We start from the raw sequence: 20795 nt of genomic DNA, 5'->3' as shown, positions 1-20795 counted from the left end.
GCTTTGGCAAAAGATGAATAAGAACCAAATATTATGCTCAAGAAAGTCTTCAAGACTGGAGATCAATAGGATGCAGTTACTTGCCATAATCCCTATTTTTTGCATAAATTTCCCCAAGGTGGGGTACTCAATTTATCGGGATTATTTTTCTGTTTTATGTCTCTAACTTTTGCCTGGATTTCTCTTTCGGGTTTTTAATCCACCGAGAAGCTCATTTTTGCCTAAGCCGCTCTTTCGGGTTTTTAACTTAGCGAGTTGTTCTTTTCTTTTTAGGCGAAGTATTTCTTGACTGCATCGACATTCACAAGACACATGAATTCTTCACCATCCATAGTTGTAAGAATCGAAGCATCACCTGAAAAGGCTCTCTTAACAACATATGGGCCTTCATAATTAGGAGTCCATTTTCCCCTAACATCTGATTTGAATGATAAGATCTTCTTGAACATAAGGTCACCTTCTCTAAACACGCAAGGTCTGACCTTCTTATCAAAAGCTTTCTTCATTCTCTGCTGATACAACTGACCATGACACATGGCAGTTAACCTCTTCTCTTCAATCAAATTCAGCTGATCATACCTGGTCTGACACCATTCAACCTCAGTCAACTTGGCTTCCATCAAGACACGCAATGATGGGATCTCAACCTCCATCGGGAGCACAACCTCCATGCCATAAACAAGTGAGAAAGGGGTTTCCCCTATTGAAGTGCGGATGGATGTTCGGTACCCATGTAAAGAAAATTGGAGCATCTCATGCCAATCTCTATACGTTACAACCATCCTCTGGATGATCTTCTTGATATTCTTGTTTGCAGCTTCAATAGCTCCTTTCATCTTAGGTTTGTAGGGAGAAGAATTATGGTGCGCAATCTTGAAGTCTTTGCAAAGAGCTTCTACTATATTATTATTCAAGTTAGATCCATTATCAGTAATGATCTTACATGGCACACCATACCGGCATATAATCTGTTTCTTGATAAACCTCACAACAACTTGCTTGGTTATATTCGTATACAATGCTGCTTCAACCCACTTTGTGAAGTAGTCAATATCCACTAGAATGAAACGATGTCCATTCGAAGCTTTGGGCTCAATCGTGCCAATCATATTAATTCCCCACATGGAGAAGGGCCATGGGGAGGAAATGATGTTCAATAGTGTTAGAGGAACATGAATCTTGTCTGCATAGATTTGACACTTGTGGCATTTCTTCATAAACTTGCAACAGTCAGATTCCATTGTCAGCCAATAGTAACCTGCTCTCAACATCTTCTTTTCCATAGTATGTCCATTGGAATGAGTACCAAAGGAACCTTCATGGACTTTTGTCATCAACTAGTCTGCTTCGTGTCTATCCACACATCTGAGCAAAACCATATCGAAGTTTCTCTTATGCAGCACATCATCAGTCAAGTAGCAATTGCTGACTAATCTCCTCAAATTCTTCTTATCTTTCAAAGATACCCCAAGCGGGTAAATCTGACTTTGGAGAAAACACTTGATATCAAAATACCACGGCTTCTCATCCTTGATCTATTCAACAGCAAAGACATGAGCTAGCCTATCAAGACGCATCATAGTAAGATTGGGAACTTCATTCCAATACTTCACCATAATCATTGAAGCCAATGTTTCCAGAGCATCTGCCATCCGGTTTTCATCTCGAGGGATATGATGAAATTCAACCTTTGTAAAGAAAGTTGAAATCCTCCTCTCATAATCTCTATATGGTATTAAACCGGGTTGATTCGTCTCCCATTCACCTTTGATCTGATTCACATCCAAAGCTGAATCTATATAGACGTCCAAATAGGTGACTCTTAGATCAATGGCCTCTTTAAGCCCCATAATGCAAGCTTCATACTCATCCAGATTATTTGTACACTTGAAAGTCAGTCTAGCTGTAAACGGAAAATGAGTGCCTTGAGGAGTAATAATCACTGCCCCAATACCATTACCATACTGATTAACAACTCCATCAAATACCATGCCCCAACGGGAACCAGGTTTTGGCCCTTCTTCAAGCAATGGTCTGTCGCAATCTTTCAACTTTAGGTACAAAATCTCTTCATCAGGAAAAATTGTATTATACTGACTGGTAATCTTCAATCGGTAGGTGAGCCAAATGGTCATCCAAGACACTACCTTTAATCGCTTTCTGAGATCGATATTCAATATCATACTCTGGTAACAACATTTGCCAACGGGCAATCCTCCCAATTAAAGCATGCTTCTAAAAAATATACTTGATTGGATCCATTTTGGATATCGACCAAGTGGTACGATTCAACATATATTGACGCACACGCTTAGCTGCCCAAGCCAATGCGCAACAAGTCTTCTCAAGCATGAAATACCGAGTCTCATAGTCGGTGAATTTTTTACTGAGGTAGTAAATAGCATATTCTTTCTTTCCAGTTTCATCTTGCTGATCTAGAACACAACCCACATTCTCTTCAAGCACAGTAAAATACATGATCAACGGTCTGCCTTCAATAGGTGGAGACAGAATCAGAGGCTCAAGAAGATACTCTTTGATACTGTCAAAAGAATTCTGGAAATCTTTGGTCCAACCACAAGACTGATCTTTTCGAAGAAGCTTGAATATAGGCGCACATGTGGTGGTCATGTGTGAAATGAATCTTGAGATATAGTTCAAGCGGTCGAGAAAACCTCTAACTTGCTTCTCAGTTTTGGGCGCATGCATCTCTTGTATTTCTTTGACCTTGGCAGGTTCAACTTCAATACCCTTCTCGGTGACAATAAAGCCCAACAACTTACCAGAAAGAACACTAAAAGTACATTTATTGGGATTCAAGCGGAGCTTATACTTCCTCAATCGTTGGAATAACTTCAATAAATGCTCAATATGCTCTTCTTCATCACTGGATTTAGCAATCATATCATCAACATAGACTTCGATCTCTTTATGCACCATATCATGAAAAAGAGTAGTCATAGCTCTCTGGTAAGTTGCACCAGCATTCTTTAGACCGAAAGGCATCACTCTATAACAGAATGTTCCCTAGGGTGTAATGAATGTGGTCTTCTCCATATCCTCGGGTTCCATTTTAATCTGATTATAACCGGAAAATTCGTCCATAAACAAAAAGACTTTGAATTTAGCTGTATTGTCTACCAACATATCAATGTGTGGCATAGGAAAATCATCTTTCAGACTAGCTATGTTCAAATCTCTATCATCAAGCTCAAACACAGGGAACCCAAGTTGACCAACTCAATCTTCTCTTCGAACGGCTGCACGGCTTTTTCCTCATGCTCAAGTAGATGAGATAATTCATCAAATACTTCTTCATCACTTTCTTCCTCATCCCCAAACATAGGGAATTGAAAGTTCGGAGAAGGAGTAGGATAATTGTATTCAATGGGTTTAGAAACCAGCCTGCATAATGATTTGATATTTTGATTTTAGAGAAGTGAATTGTGACCAAATATAATGCAGATGGATAATTATTATTTATTCATTCATGTTGTGATTACCATTTTTAGAAAAGCAAAAAGTAAAAATAAAACATCATAGATGTGGATGAATAGAATTGTATTTTATTAATGATCAAATTGAAAGATGTCTGATAATGTTCACTTCTCCCTTAGGCCTAGGAGAAGGATTTTCAAAAATAATAAAACAATTACTTATAGCGATGAACAATAACAGGAACATCGACAGCGATCCTATTGTTGCAAGCTTTTCCATGCGTCACAAAATAGGTGCAGTCTTTCTCTTCATCATCCTCAATCACTGCAACTGAGTGTTGGTCATTACCATGGATAAACCCTCTGCTACGAAAACTAGGTTGCACACCTTCAACTTTGATCACAGACGACCCTTGCTAAAATCCCAAACAAACACGATTCTTGTTCTCGGCGACTTCTACCATCTGGCCCCACTGATAATAGCTACCGTCTTCAACAATCTTCTGAGTGTCTCTAAAAGAGGACATAGGTGCCCCATCTTTCTTTTCTTCAGCAATAGATAGAACTTGGAACAGAGTTCCAATCTCATCCTCAGCCTCAACATATGAGAAAGACGACAGGTGGCTCACCAACAATGCTTTTTCTCCACCCACAATGACGAGCTTACCATTCTTCACAAATTTCAACTTTTGATGCAAAGTGGATGTCACAGCTCATGCCTCATGTATCCATGTCCTTCCTAATAAGCAGTTATAGGCCGGGTGGATATCCATTGCCTGGAATGTAATTTGGAAATCACTCGGACCTATCTTCACTGGAAGGTCCACTTCACCAATAACAGTCTTGCGAGAACCATCAAAAGCCTTGACGATTACGCCACTATATCTCATCGGAGCTCCTTGGTAGGATAATTTGGACAGAGTTGACTTGGGGAGTACATTCAACGACGAACCGGTATCAACCAATACATTAGAGATTGCATCCTCCTTACAATTCATTGATATATGTAGTGCTAGGTTGTGATTCCTACCCTCCTCGGGGAGTTCTTCATCACAGAAGCTCAGATTATTGCAGGAATTAATGCTAGCCACAATGTGGTCAAATTGATCTACTGTCACAGCATGCTTGATAACATGAAATAGTATCACATTCTTGGACTCAATTTAATTAAATTATATTATTATTTACTTTAATTTATTTCATTTTATCAGATATTACGCGGTATTTTCTTTCTATTTATCTCAGGTAGTTTATTTGAAGCACAAGTAAAAAAGGAAGAAAAGGAGGTGCAGAAAGAAGTTTTTGGAAACAAATATCAAAAGCCAAAGCCCAGCCCAAAAGGCACAGGAGCTGTGCCTGTGACGAGCGTCACAGAGGCTGTGACGAGCGTCACGCCTTGCACACTTCTGTGACGAGCGTCACACCACTCCCCTATATTTTTGCCTTCAGAGACGTTGAATCCTATTTGCACGCCTAACCATTCGCTGCTACGTGAAGACCTTTGACGCGGACTACTTTTGGAAACCGTTACAGAAAGTACCAATATAAATATCAGCTTTGCAAACCCTGCAGGGGGTTCCACGCCTTTTCCAGATTTCTTTGCCGCTTTTGCTTTTCCGCATTTTTCTTTTTCCAGCAGCTTAAGCATATTTTTACAGTACTACTTTTACAATTCTTATATTGTTTCTTTTGCAATTCTATTTTCTTTGCTAGCATTTAATTAATTTTTCGCACAATAGTTTCTACACCGGAAACTATTGTGTACCTTTTACGGGATCTAACCTTACGTTAGAATCTAGTTTTTTTATTCCTTCGCTTTTATTTTCCTGCCTGATTGAAGAATTCAAGAACAGATCCAACCGACCTGTGGTGGAGTGTTCAAGACTGCTATTTAATTTCTCAGGTTCTTTAATTATTGTTTGAATTTATATATGCTTTATTTTATTGTTTATTTATATTATTTTATTGTTTTAATTATTGTTTATTTATATTATTTATATTATTGTTTGAACATAAAGCCTATTGAGCCATTAAAAATCTAAATTTAAACTATAAAAATCATATTTATATTTTTTTATTTCTTCCTTAATTATTCTTTTAACTTTTATTTGGTATTCATTCTTATTTTTATCTATTAAAAACTTTTCACTTCTTCTTTTGGCATTTGGTCAAATCCTGACTAAAACTCTTGTTTTTTTTCTTTTCTCTAGCTAACACTAACCTGATGGGACAAATTGATCGTATGGGTATCAAATTCAGAGGAACAGCTCAGAAACAAAAGTTTGAGGAACTAGCCACGAGAGAGATGCTACCTAGCCTGTATGCTGATGACTGGGCAATGACTGCCCTTGGACTAAGACAAAGTGTCCTGTATTTGCTGAGTCAGATAGGGTGGGAAACCACTCCTATCCGTAGACAATTTGTCACATACCGGAGACTGACTCTAGAATTCCTTAGTTCTCTGATCTATCTACCCAGCCATGGAAAAGGAATAAGCAGAGGTTTTATCCAGTTCAAAATGTTTAACATGGAGTACCAATTTAATATTCAAGATTTTACCAACCTTTTAGGTTTCCCTACATCCTTTGACACATTCACAGTGAGCCAAGAAGAACTTTTTGAATATAGAGAACTTGAACACTTTTGGGGTAACTTGACTGGAAATGACGATCCCGAGGAACATGAGTTTCTCTCTGGAAACATACATAACTCGGCCTTCCGTTATTTCCATAAGATCCTGACCCACACCTTATTTGGGAAGAAGCCAAACAGTACCACAGTTTCACGTGATGAACCCTTCATCATATTTTGTGCTTCCCAGAACCGTCCAGTAAACGGTGCCACTTTTATGTTAGCAAATTTGGACCACCTTATCCAAGATGAGCGAGCACCAATTCGAATAGGCAGCTTGATAACTATGATAGGTAATGCTATTGGATTACGTCAGCCTATGCTTCACTTAAGCCCTTTTTGTGGCATTACTACTATGAGTATACCCTTCCTCTTCAACACTATGTTTATAACAAACCTAGGGTCTGATGAGTTTGAGCTTATAATTGATAACCAAGTTCTTTGCCTATTCACCATGCCCGATCCTAGGACGAGTGTTCATAACCGCAGTAACTGGCTCTACAATCTGAACGAAACCCCCTCTCCTACTAGATCCACTGAATCCATCCAGGACTATGAGATTTGTGATGACCAGATTCCCTATGCCTAATCTGACCCTCAGACACCCTCTGGCTATTATGATATTGATCCTCCTCCTCAACCTGTTCATACCGAAGAATCGGCAATACCCGACCTTAGACATCATATGCCCGGAACTGATTATAACACTGCCATTGAAGCTTTGATGTCAGAACAAGAAGCCCTTAGAGAAGAGTTCGCTAACATGAGACACGAAATTCAAGGATACATGAACGGTATGACAAATCAGTTTCACGAGTTGCTAAACCGTGTTGACTCCTTTGCTCCTCCGGCCAGAGATCGTGCAGATGGATAGAATTTATTTTTCTTAGTTATCTAGTTTTAGTTAGTATTATTATTTAATGTTATTTAAATTCATGTTCGTATTTTCGCAATTTTTGTTTTTTTTTCTTCCAATGTTACATTATGATTATTTTATTGAAGCTATTTATTTACTTTATTATGTAATATCTATTATGCTCTCTGCTGTTGCTGCCTACATGACTTATTAAAGAACAATATATTTATGCACTATTATGCAAAGTAGAATGGCATGGAAGAGAAATTTAAATAGCAAAATAAAATAATCTGAAGCAAAGCAAAACGAAATAGTAAAAATAATTTACCAAAATCATTCTGAAGAACGCTAGCTGAAGCCATGCCAAAAAGACTGTGTGACGAGCGTCACACAATCTATGACGGACGGCACGCCAAGTACTTGTTACGCCCGTCACGCCCCTGTGACGAGCGTAACACCTTTCTGACTAGGTGAACGTTACATAGCCGTTGGAGACGAACGTTACACCCTTTCACTTTTTACCTTCCCCATTTATTCACATTAACCCACATTTATTCACTTTTCAACCACCTCTTTTCCAACTTCCAAATTCTTTTCCTATAAATACCCACCAAACCCTCCTTCATTCACCACAAAACCACTCTCTAATATCAAATACATTTCTTTTCTTTCCCAAATTACCTCTTTCAAACCATTCATCAGTATGGCGGGCAATCAGAATTTCGGAAATATCATCTTCCGATCCGGAGATGAAAACTATCAAAGGGAGCAATTTGAGCGCTTTCAACAACGCGGTGTCACTTCTACCAGGTATCCCGATTCAACTTGTTTACAACAATTAGGATTACTTCAAGGTATCGAGTGGATGCTCCGCCTTGCCGATCTAACCTTTCTATGCACGCATAATCAACCCACCTACCCCTCCCTAACCTTAGAATTCTTAAGTTCATACGCGTACAACACTCCCGCCGGTGAGGACGAATTCTTAACCGGTACCGCAACCTTCCGTATGTTCAACACCGAGTACTCCTTAAACCAAAACCAATTGAGTACCATGCTACAATTCCCCACAAAAGGTCAAGTATACCCCAGAATCCCTCCAGACCTAAATTGGAGCACAGTTGCCGCTTTCGACCTCTTTAAGAAAATATCCGGTGTAGATGCCAACAACTGGGAAGAGCTCCTTGTTTCCCATATACATAACCCAACTATCCGGTACTTTATCCGCATCCTACAAAACACCGTTTTTGGAAGACCAAACAACAGTAAGGTCAACGCAAAGGAACTCTTCTTCCTCGAATGCGTCTTCGAACCGCAGGCTAAGGTAAATGCTGCCTCCTTCCTATTTCATCATATCCGCACCTTATGTGCTAGAGGCCGTCAACCTTTTGTAATTGGTGGATTAATCACCACCATAGCACTTGGCTTAAACCTAGGGGACCGACTCCAAACTTTAGAATCTTTACCTCCCCTCTTTATGGATATAGGCTACTGTCGGTCCAGCCGCCTAATAAAGAACAGAGTAGGTGGAAAATATTACCTCATGGTGAATAACCAGGCAGTCCCAAGCGTTGTTTTACCCAACATTGCCTTAACCGATGTCACCAATCCCAACCGCCACCTCTATGATCTGAATGCTCCCGAAGCCACCGAGCCTGCAACCAATGACGACATCATGGATGCTATTGATGGTATGCAAGCACAAAATCTCGAAATGATGCACATGATGCGCCAAATGCAACAACAACAGGAAGAGAGGAATGCCATAACCGATCAGCGGTTCACTGAGCTGTTCAGCAGATTTGACGCCTTAGACTTACGTCAGTGATCACCAGGCCCAAGAACAAGAGGCGGAAGGCAGCATTAACTTTAGTTTTCTTTTTCCTTTCTTTTTGTAATGCATTGCTTTCCCTTCAAACATTGGGGACAATGTTTCATTCAAGTATGGGGGGGAAAACCGTGTTCTTCCTATCCTCCTCTTTTTCCTTTTCAAGTATGTATCTTTCTTTTCATTGTTATTTCCCTTATAAAAAAATAAAAATTTAAATATATATATATATATATATATATATATATATATATATATATATATATATATATATATATTATAGATATATTATTATAATATAGATTTATTTTAAGTTAAGTCCCTAGTGTGAAAACTTTCTATTATCTATTCCCCTCAATTTTCATGAGCCATAACAAAAATTCATCACACTCGATAAGTATAAAGGTTGCTCATTTTATTGAACTTGAGACAAATTAAGACAAAAATTATTACCATAACAACGCTCTAAGAACCTCAACATGTTAGATCAGGATAAGTACCTATTATACCAATCCCTTGAACTTTTAGTTTTATAGTAACCCCGAGTAGTTTATACGAGAAGTCAGCACCATCTTAATAGCAAACTACATGGAGAACCGATGAATATAAGTGAATGATTCCCAAAGTAACATAAAAAAATTATATATATCAGGAAATGCACTAATTAAGTTAGGTGATCCTTACCAGATCATTTAATCTAAAGGTTGCAGATCATACAAAAGCATAATATGAGAGATCCATTATGAGTTGGTTCAGCAGGTATCTGGTACTGAACTTGGTAGGGCGGACTACGGTCCGATCCCCCGCAATTTGCAATGGCATGAATAACGAAGTTATCCGACTTATGTACCAGAACTTCTAGCTAAAAAGGGATCAGAATCACTAACCGGTTACTCCACTATGTGCGCGAAAAGATAAAGGGCTTAATGTGACTTCGCTAGAATGAAAACGGGTGAAATAAGGGTAAAGGAACTAGGATAGCTATAATGGCATTACTCGAACTGGTTTGCATAAGGTGAGGTTATCTGAGGTTGTGACGGTGGTTGTTGATGTCAAGATTAAACTCAAGTTATTTCTAAACAAGGTTTACATGCAACCTAGTACGAATTGATGTGTGTTTTGGAATTTCATCTGGCTAAATTCTTAAAACAAGTTCTATACTGTATTTTGCTTGAGGACAAGCAAAGATCTAAGTATGGGGGAGTTTGATAACATGAAATAGTATCACATTCTAGGACTCAATTTAATTAAATTATATTATTATTTACTTTAATTTATTTCATTTTATCAGATATTACGCAGTATTTTCTTTCTATTTATCTCAGGTAGTTTATTTGAAGCACAAGTAAAAAAGGAAGAAAAGGAGGTGCAGAAAGAAGTTTTTGGAAACAAATATCAAAAGCCAAAGCCCAGCCCAAAAGGCACAGGCGTTGTGCCTGTGACGAGCGTCAAAGAGGCTGTGACGAGCGCCACGCCTTGCACACTCCTGTGACGAGCGTCACACATGGTGTGACGGACGTCACACCACTCCCCTATATTTTTGCCTTCAGAGACGTTGAATCCTATTTGCACGCCTAACCATTCGCTGCTACGTGAAGACCTTTGACGCGGACTACTTTTGGAAACCGTTCTAGAAAGTACCATTATAAATATCAGCTTTGCAAACCCTGCAGGGGGTTCCACGCCTTTTCCAGATTTCTTTGCCGCTTTTGCTTTTCCGCATTTTTCTTTTTCCAGCAGCTTAAGCATATTTTTACAGTACTACTTTTACAATTCTTATATTGTTTCTTTTGCAATTCTATTTTCTTTGCTAGCATTTAATTAATTTTTCGCACAATAGTTTCTACACCGGAAACTATTGTGTACCTTTTACCGGATCTAACCTTACGTTAGAATCTAGTTTTTTTATTCCTTCGCTTTTATTTTCCTGCATGATTGAAGAATTCAAGAACAAATCCAACCGACCTGTGGTGGAGTGTTCAAGACTGCTATTTAATTTCTCAGGTTCTTTAATTATTGTTTGAATTTATATATGCTTTGTTTTATTGTTTATTTATATTATTTGCTTGAGATGAATCTGTTTATGCATGCTGATTTTTTAGATCTGTTTAGTATGTCTGGCTAAATTATTTAGGTATCGGTATGTAAAGTAAGCAGAATGAAGGAATCAAAACTAAGTTGGTTTAATTAAGTTTAAAACTAAAATCACGCTTTTTACGGTCTCAATTTACAGGTTTAATAACAAAGTTTTTGTACGAAAGTAAAAGACATAAAGAAGTTAAAATCAATAGAGCGAGAGTTTTAGGTTTTGACTGGACAGTGTAAATTGGACATTAATTCTAGATCAGGGCGAGAGCAATTTTTAGAGTTAATTAAATTCTAATCTTTTTCAAAAAGTATTTTTAAAGATTGAATGTGAGGACGAGAGTTAAGCATTTGAATTTAATTATATAACCTAAGTCAACAGAGCGAGAGTTTGAGATAAGGGTGTTTAAATGATTATTGTTTTCTTAAAAAGAGTTTCTACGGATTCTATTGTTTTCAAAAAGTGGTTTTTGACTTAACTATAAGTGACAGCTACGTTAATATAAAATCATAGTTTATTCAACAGAGCGAGAGTTTGAGATAAAACTTTTAATCAATAGAGTCAACTGAAGAGATTTATTTTAAAACCAAGAAACCAACGAAGAATTGATTTCCTAATTAAGACGAATTACATACCGATATCCGCTTATTAGATATTTATTTTAGATCTTATTTTAGTTTTAGCCTTTCCCCCAAACAATCAAAGTATTACCTGCCTTAGCTTTACGAAGTAACCTTAGAAAACGGTATATCGATTCATAAGTCCCTGTGGGATCGATATCTTTTAAAACTACGCGATAGAACTGTGCACTTGCAGTTTGTACCCCAAATTCGACTCATAAAGTCGCGATCAAGTTTTTGGCGCCGTTGCCGGGGACTTTTGTTTAGTCGATATCGTAACTCTTCTGTTACGCTTTAGAGACTAAGGCTTTTCTTTTCTCTTTTCTTTCTTTCGTTGATTTGTATGCCACGCACTCGCTCACAAGGCGAGCCATTCTACTTACGAATCAACGATATCGAACTATATCTCCGAGTCTTACGAAGAATTCGGGAATATCGTGCTGCAAACAATCTCCCTACTGTTGAACTCCCTGATTTCAAAAATATTTTCCCTTCGATACCCGAGATGGCAGAACCAGCTCGTGCTCTTCGAGATTACGCCGCTCCATCGCAAGATGAGCCGCATTCAAGTATTGCTCCACCCACAATCGAAGCAAACAACTTTGAACTCAAACCTTCACTGTTGCAGGCAGTGCAACAGAACCAATTCTCTGGAAATCCTACCGAGGATCCTAACCTTCATTTATCCGTATTTGTCCAATACGTTGATACTGTTAAAGCTAATGGTGTCACTCCAGAGGCAATTCGACTTCGTCTTTTTCCTTTCTCATTAAGAGATAGCGCTAGAAGATGGCTTCAATCTCTTCCTTCCAACTCAGTCACCACATGGAACGAGTTGAAGAAAGTTTTTCTTGCTCGATATTTTCCGCCAAGCAAAACAGCTATGTTAAGAGCCCAGATAAATGGATTTAAACAGAAAGATAACGGGTCTCTTTTCGAAGCATGGGAAAGATACAAAGACATGATGAGACTTTGTCCACACCATGGTTTAGAGGACTGGTTAGTAATTCATACATTCTATAATGGTCTCTTATACAACACGAGGTTAACAATAGATGCCGCCGCAGGTGGTGCACTAATGAACAAACCTTATGCTGAAGCTTACCAACTTATCGAAAGCATGGCTCAAAACCACTATCAGTGGGGAAGCGAACGAACAATGGTAGAAAAACCTCAAACGAAAACTGGCATGTACGAGATAAGTAACCTTGATCATGTTAATGCAAAAGTGGATGCTCTGGTCCAGAAAATTGAAAGTTTAAATGTATCACCTCCATCCACCGTAGTTGCCATAACTCAGAATTGCGAAGTTTGTGGAATCCAAGGTCACACTCCTGCAGATTGTCAACTCCTAACAGGAATCCAAGCGAAGCAAGTAAACTATGCTCAAGGAAGCCCCTACTCGCACACCTATAACTCAAATTGGAAGAATCATCCCAATTTTTCATATAAGAGTAATAATGCTTTATACGCACCTGGACAATCTCCAAATCAAGCCCCAGCTATACCTCCGGGATATCAGAAGCCGACCCCATCTACATCTAACAATAACGCCCCTAGGAAATCCAACTTGGAAATCATGATGGAAAACTTTATAGCTTCTCAACAGCAAACCAATAAAGATTTCTTAAACCAGAATGTACACACTGGCGAACAAACTAAACAACTAGCAATTAAAGTAGATGCCCTGGCTACTCATAACAAAATGCTGGAAACGCAAATTTCACAAGTAGCTCAACAATAAGCACCTACTGCTGCCCCAACTGGTACATTTCCTGGCCAACCCCAACCTAACCCAAGAAGCCACGCTCATGCAATTATACTGAGAAGTGGAACGGAAGTGGAAGGACCGTCTGACCCAAGGATAGAAAACCAAAACTCTAAAAAGTCAACTGAGAAGGAAAGTGAACCTAAGGAAAAGGAAGAGAGTAATAAGGAAACCATAGAAAAGAAGGAACCTTATGTACCTCCACCACCTTATAAACCACCTATCCCTTACCCTCAAAGGCTTATTAAAACCAAAGATGCGGGCCAATTCAAAAAATTTGTTGACCTACTAAAACAATTAAACGTCACAATTCTGTTTACAGAAGCTATTACGCAGATGCCCTCATATGCCAAGTTTTTAAAAGAAATTCTTTCTAATAAAAGGAAACTTGAAGATAGCGAAACCGTTACACTCACCGCTGAATGTAGCGCTATAATACAAAATATGCCTCCTAAACTTAAAGACCCAGGTAGTTTCTCTATACCCTGTCACATAGGAAAATTTGTCATTGACAAAGCCTTATGCGATTTAGGAGCCGGTATTAGTGTTATGCCTTTATCCATATGCAAGAGACTTGAAATGGGAGAATTAAGACCAACTAAAATGTCTGTGCAACTAGCAGATCGTTCCGTCAAATATCCTGTAGAAATTCTTGAAAACGTTCCAGTGCGCATAGGTCAATTCTACATTCCAACTGATTTTATAATTATGGATATTAGAGAAGATGAAGTTACACCCATTATACTGGGAAGACCGTTCTTAGCAACTGCCGGTGCGATCATAGATGTAAAACGAGGACGACTCACTTTCGAAGTAGGAGAAGAGAAAATTGAGTTCATTCTTTCCCAATTTTTGAAAGCACCTGCAATAGAAGATACATGTTACTTCATGGATATCATCGATGAATGCATAAAAGAAACGGAGTTAGAAAAAGACAAATCATCTGACTATCTTGTAGAAGACAAACTTAACCAATGTTTAGCAATAACACCGGACCCTACGCAATGCCTTAAGAAACCAACCTTAGACCTGAAAACACTTCCCAAGAATCTGAGATATGAATTCCTAGACTTAGAGCTTGAACGACCAGTGATAGTTAATGCTGACCTAGGAAGACTCGAAACAGAAAAACTCCCGCATATCTTAAGAAAATATCCAACCGCACTAGGTTACAACATCACCGATCTTAAAGGAATAGGTCCCTCTATTTGTATGCACCGCATCATGCTAGAAGAAGACTGTAAAACTTCTAGGGAACACCAGAGGAGACTAAACCCGATCCTGAGTGAGGTAGTGAAGAAGGAAATAACCAAGTTATTAGAGGCAGGTATCATATATCCTATATCTGATAGCAAATGGGTTAGTCCTGTACACGTAGTACCAAAGAAGGGAGGTATAACAGTCATTGAAAATGAAAAAGGAGAAACTATAACCAAACGAATCGAATCGGGATGGAGAATGTGCATTGACTATAGGAAACTAAACAAAGCAACCCGAAAAGACCATTTCCCTTTACCATTCATTGACCAGATGTTAGAACGATTAGCAAAACATTCACATTTCTGCTATCTAGACGGTTACTCAGGTTTCTTTCAAATACCAATTCGCCCTGATGACCAAGAAAAGACAACGTTCACGTGCCCTTTTGGTACCTTGGCTTATAGACGAATGCCGTTTGGCTTGTGTAATGCTCCTGCAACTTTCCAAAGGTGCATGATGGCAATATTCGCCGATTTTCTAGAAAACATCATGGAAGTATTTATGGATGACTTTTCCGTATGCGGACAAAGCTTTGAAGAATGCCTTGAAAACCTAGAGAGAGTTCTAGAGCGATGTGTAAAAGTAAACCTAGTACTTAATTGGGAAAAATGCCACTTTATGGTACAAGAAGGAATTGTTTTAGGACACATCATCTCGAACAGAGGAATTGAAGTAGACAAAGCCAAAATAGAGGTAATCGAAAACCTTCAACCCCCGAAAACTGTGAGAGAAGTACGAAGCTTCTTAGGACATGCCGGTTTTTACCGACGATTCATTAAAGACTTCTCTAAAATAACTAAACCTTTGACCGGGTTATTAATGAAAGATGCTGAATTCATATTCGACAATAAATGTTTAGAAGCATTTCAAACGCTTAAACAAGCACTGACCTCCGCGCCCATAATGCAGACACCAGATTGGAACGAACCATTCGAAATAATGTGTGATGCTAGTGATTACGCTGTAGGTGCTGTTTTAGGACAACGAAAAGATAAAAAGCTTCACGTTATATATTACGCAAGTAGAACTCTAGATGAAGCACAAATGAATTACGCCACAACCGAGAAAGAACTTCTAGCAGTAATATTTGCGCTAGATAAATTTCGTTCTTACTTGGTCGGAACCAAAATAATCATCTACACTGACCACGCTGCTATCAAATACCTCTTAACTAAAAAGGATGCTAAACCTAGACTCCTAAGGTGGATCCTGTTGCTACAAGAGTTCGATTTGGAAATCAAAGACAAGAAAGGAACTGAAAACGTAGTAGCAGATCACCTCTCTAGACTTGAGAACCTTGAACCGGAAAGAACATCAATTAACGATGATTTCTCGTACGATAAGCTTATAGCTACTTTGGAAGAAAATAACACTGATAAACAGGTAGAAACCACTTTAGCTATATCTGTTACATCGTGGTACGCTGACCTCGTCAATTATTTAGCTGCCGGAATAGTTCCACCTACCTTATCCTACCAACAGAAGAAACGATTCTTCTATGACATAAAACATTATTACTGGGATGACCCCTTACTTTTTAAAAGAGGCCCCGATGGTATTTTCCGTCGGTGTATACCCGAAGAAGAGGTAGAAAATATAATCCAACACTGTCACTCCGCTCCTTATGGTGGACACGCAAGTACATCCAAGACCTGCTCTAAAATCCTACAAGCCGGTTTTTATTGGCCAAGTATATGGAAGGATGTACATGCAGCTATTAAGAGATGTGATAGATGTCAACGCACAGGAAACATATCTAGACGTGACGAGATGCCACAAAAGGGCGTTTTGGAAGTAGAGATTTTCGACGTGTGGGGAATAGACTTCATGGGACCTTTTCCACCCTCTTTCGGTAACAAATACATACTCGTGGCAGTTGACTACGTATCAAAATGGATTGAAGCTATAGCTTCTCCAACTAACGACACACGAGTAGTAACTAGACTCTTTAAGAATATAATATTTCCAAGGTTTGGTGTCCCAAGAATAGTAGTCAGTGATGGTGGATCGCATTTCATATCCAAGATACTCGAAAAACTACTGCTTAAGTATGGCGTAAGACATAGAGTAGCGACACCCTACCACCCTCAAACCAGTGGGCAAGTAGAAGTGTCTAACAGAGAGATTAAACAAATATTAGAAAAAACAGTCGCCACGTCAAGGAAAGACTGGTCATTGAAATTACCAGAAGCTTTATGGGCTTACCGAACTGCTTACAAAACTCCGATAGGGACAACCCCATTTAAGCTCGTTTATGGAAAATCCTGTCACCTCCCGGTAGAATTAGAACATAAAGCCTATTGGGCCATTAAAAATCTAAATTTAAACTATAAAGCCGCCGATGAAAAGAGAATCCTTGATATAAGCAATTTAGAGGAACTCAGAAGAGACGCTTACGAAAATGCCAGAATCTACAAAGAAAGAACAAAACAATGGCATGACAAGCGCATATCAAGGAAAATCTTCAAACAAGGCGATACAGTCCTTTTATTTAACTCCAGGCTAAAGTTATTCCCGGGAAAACTACGATCTAGATGGTCAGGTCCTTTTCAAATCACCAATGTTTTTCCCAGTGGAGCAGTAGAAATTAAAGGCAAATCTATGGAACCATTTACCATAAACGGGCAACGTCTAAAAGATTATCACTATGCAGAAAACACTGAAGATTCGCAAGTCTTGCACTTAGACGAAATGCCTCAAGAACTTATAGATTATAATTGCTAGTTTTTATGTCGAGCTTGCGACATTAAACAAAGCGCTTAGTGGGAGACAACCCACAAATATTTTATTATTTTCTTCTATTATCATATTTATATTTTTTTATTTCTTCCTTAATTATTCTTTTAACTTTTATTTGGTATTCATTCTTATTTTTATCTATTAAAAACTTTTCACTTCTTCTTTCGGCATTTGGCCAAATCCTGACTAAAACTCTTGTTTTTTTTCTTTTCTCTAGCTAATACTAACCTGATGGGACAAATTGATCGTATGGGTATCAAATTCAGAGGAACAGCTCAGAAACAAAAGTTTGAGGAACTAGCCACGAGAGAGATGCTACCTAGCCTGTATGCTGATGACTGGGCAATGACTGCCCTTGGACTAAGACAAAGTGTCCTGTATTTGCTGAGTCAGATAGGGTGGGAAACCGCTCCTATCCGTAGACAATTTGTCACATACCGGAGACTGACTCTAGAATTCCTTAGTTCTCTGATCTATCTACCCAGCCATGGAAAAGGAATAAGCAGAAGTTTTATCCAGTTCAGAATGTTTAACATGGAGTACCAATTTAATATTCAAGATTTTACCAACCTTTTAGGTTTCCCTACATCCTTTGACACATTCACAGTGAGCCAAGAAGAACTTTTTGAATATAGAGAACTTGAACACTTTTGGGGTAACTTGACTGGAAATGACGATCCCGAGGAACATGAGTTTCTCTCTGGAAACATACATAACTCGGCCTTCCGTTATTTCCATAAGATCCTGACCCACACCTTATTTGGGAAGAAGTAAAACAGTACCACAGTTTCACGTGATGAACTCTTCATCATATTTTGTGCTTCCCAGAACCGTCCAGTAAACGGTGCCACTTTTATGTTAGCAAATTTGGACCACCTTATCCAAGATTAGCGAGCACCAATTCGAATAGGCGGCTTGATAACCATGATAGGTAATGCTATTGGATTACGTCAGCCAATGCTTGACTTAAGCCCTTTTTGTGGCATTACTACTATGAGTATACCCTTCCTCTTCAACACTATGTTTATAGCAAACCTAGGGTCTGATGAGTTTGAGCTTATAATTGATAACCAAGTTCTTTGCCTATTCACCATGCCCGATCCTAGGACGAGTGTTCATAACCGCAGTAACTGGCTCTACAATCTGAACGAAACCCCCTCTCCTGCTAGATCCACTGAATCCATCCAGGACTATGAGATTTGTGATGACCAGATTCCCTATGCCGAATCTGACCCTCAGACACCCTCTGGCTATTATGATATTGATCCTCCTCCTCAACCTGTTCAGACCGAAGAATCAGCAATACCCGACCTTAGACATCATATGCCCGGAACTGATTATAACACTGCCATTGAAGCTTTGATGTCAGAACAAGAAGCCCTCAGAGAAGAGTTCGCTAACATGAGACACGAAATTCAAGGATACAGGAACGGTATGACAAATCAGTTTCACGAGTTGCTAAACCGTGTTGACTCCTTTGCTCCTCCGGCCAGAGATCGTGCAGATGGATAGAATTTATTTTTCTTAGTTATCTAGTTTTAGTTAGTATTATTATTTAATGTTATTTAAATTCATGTTCGTATTTTCGCAATTTTCGTTTTTTTTTTCTTCCAATGTTACATTATGATTATTTTATTGAAGCTATTTATTTACTTTATTATGTAATATCTATTATGCTCTCTGTTGTTGCTGCCTACATGACTTATTAAAGAACAATATATTTATGCACTATTATGCAAAGTAGAATGGCATGGAAGAGAAATTTAAATAGCAAAATAAAATAATCTGAAGCAAAGCAAAACGAAATAGTAAAAATAATTTACCAAAATCATTCTGAAGAACGCTAGCTGAAGCCATGCCAAAAAGACTGTGTGACGAGCGTCACACAATCTATGACGGACGGCACGCCAAGTACTTGTTACGCCCGTCACGCCCCTGTGACGAGCGTAACACCTTTCTGACTAGGTGAACGTTACATAGCCGTTGGAGACGAACGTTACACCCTTTCACTTTTTACCTTCCCCATTTATTCACATTAACCCACATTTATTCACTTTCCAACCACCTCTTTTCCAACTTCCAAATTCTTTTCCTATAAATACCCACCAAACCCTCCTTCATTCACCACAAAACCACTCTCTAATATCAAATACATTTCTTTTCTTTCCCAAATTACCTCTTTCAAACCATTCATCAGTATGGCGGGCAATCAGAATTTCGGATATATCATCTTCCGATCCGAAGATGAAAACTATCAAAGGGAGCAATTCGAGCGCTTTCAACAACGCGGTGTCACTTCTACCAGGTATTCCGATTCAACTTGTTTACAACAATTAGGATTACTTCAAGGTATCGAGTGGATGCTCCGCCTTGCCGATCTAACCTTTCTATGCGCGCATAATCAATCCACCTACCCCTCCCTAACCTTAGAATTCTTAAGTTCATACGCGTACAACACTCCCGCCGGTGAGGACGAGTTCTTAACCGGTACCGCAACCTTCCGTATGTTCAACACCGAGTACTCCTTAAACCAAAACCAATTGAGTACCATGCTACAATTCCCCACAGAAGGTCAAGTCTACCCCAGAATCCCTCCAGACCTAAACTGGAGCACAGTTGCCGCTTTCGACCTCTTTGAGAAAATATCCGGTGTAGATGCCAACAACTGGGAAGAGCTCCTTGTTTCCCATATACATAACCCAACTATCTGGTACTTTATCCGCATCCTACAAAACACCGTTTTTGGAAGACCAAACAACAGCAAGGTCAAAGCAAAGGAACTCTTCTTCCTCGAATGCGTCTTCGAACCGCAGGCTAAGGTAAACGCCGCCTCCTTCCTATTTCATCATATCCGCACCTTATGTGCTAGAGGCCGTCAACCTTTTGTAATTGGTGGATTAATCACCACCATAGCACTTGGCTTAAGCCTAGGGGACCGACTCCAAACTTTAGAATCTTTACCTCCCCTCTTTATGGATATAGGCTACTGTCGGTCCAGCCGCCTAATAAAGAACAGAGTAGGCAGAAAATATTACCTCATGGTGAATAACCAGGTAGTCCCAAGCGTTGTTCTACCCAATATTGCCTTAACCGATGTCACCAATCCCAACCGCCACCTCTATGATCTGAATGCTCCCGAAGCCACCGAGCCTTCACATGCAAACCCGTCTACAGACGAATTCGAAGAAATGGAGCAAGGTGATCATGCTCCTGCACAACAATCAGTCCCGCTCAACCCTTCCGATACTACAACTGGCCCATCCTCCCGACATCGTCGACGAAGAAGGCCTGCAACCAATGACGACATCATGGATGCTATTGATGGTATGCAAGCACAGAATCTCGAAATGATGCACATGATGCGCCAAATGCAACAATAACAGGAAGAGAGGAATGCCATAACCGATCAGCGGTTCACTGAGCTGTTCAGCAGATTTGACGCCTTAGACTTACGTCAGCGATCACCAGGCCCAAGAACAAGAGGCGGAAGGCAGCATTAACTTTAGTTTTCTTTTTCCTTTCTTTTTGTAATGCATTTCTTTCCCTTCAAACATTAGGGACAATGTTTCA

At 39.1% G+C, this 20795-nt stretch overlaps 1 non-coding gene across 1 annotated transcript; it reads right to left on the bottom strand.

Annotated features, from left to right (window-relative positions):
* Positions 1 to 12341: 12341 nt before the first annotated feature.
* On the bottom strand, positions 12342 to 12448 carry LOC127077068 (small nucleolar RNA R71). Its single transcript, XR_007787053.1, has one exon. It is a non-coding gene; the product is annotated as a small nucleolar RNA R71 (small nucleolar RNA).
* Positions 12449 to 20795: the final 8347 nt, after the last annotated feature.

This window comes from Lathyrus oleraceus, chromosome 4 (assembly GCF_024323335.1).
Source record: "Lathyrus oleraceus cultivar Zhongwan6 chromosome 4, CAAS_Psat_ZW6_1.0, whole genome shotgun sequence".
NCBI classification, from domain to species: domain Eukaryota; kingdom Viridiplantae; phylum Streptophyta; class Magnoliopsida; order Fabales; family Fabaceae; genus Lathyrus; species Lathyrus oleraceus.
This window is presented reverse-complemented; position numbering and strand designations above follow the sequence as displayed.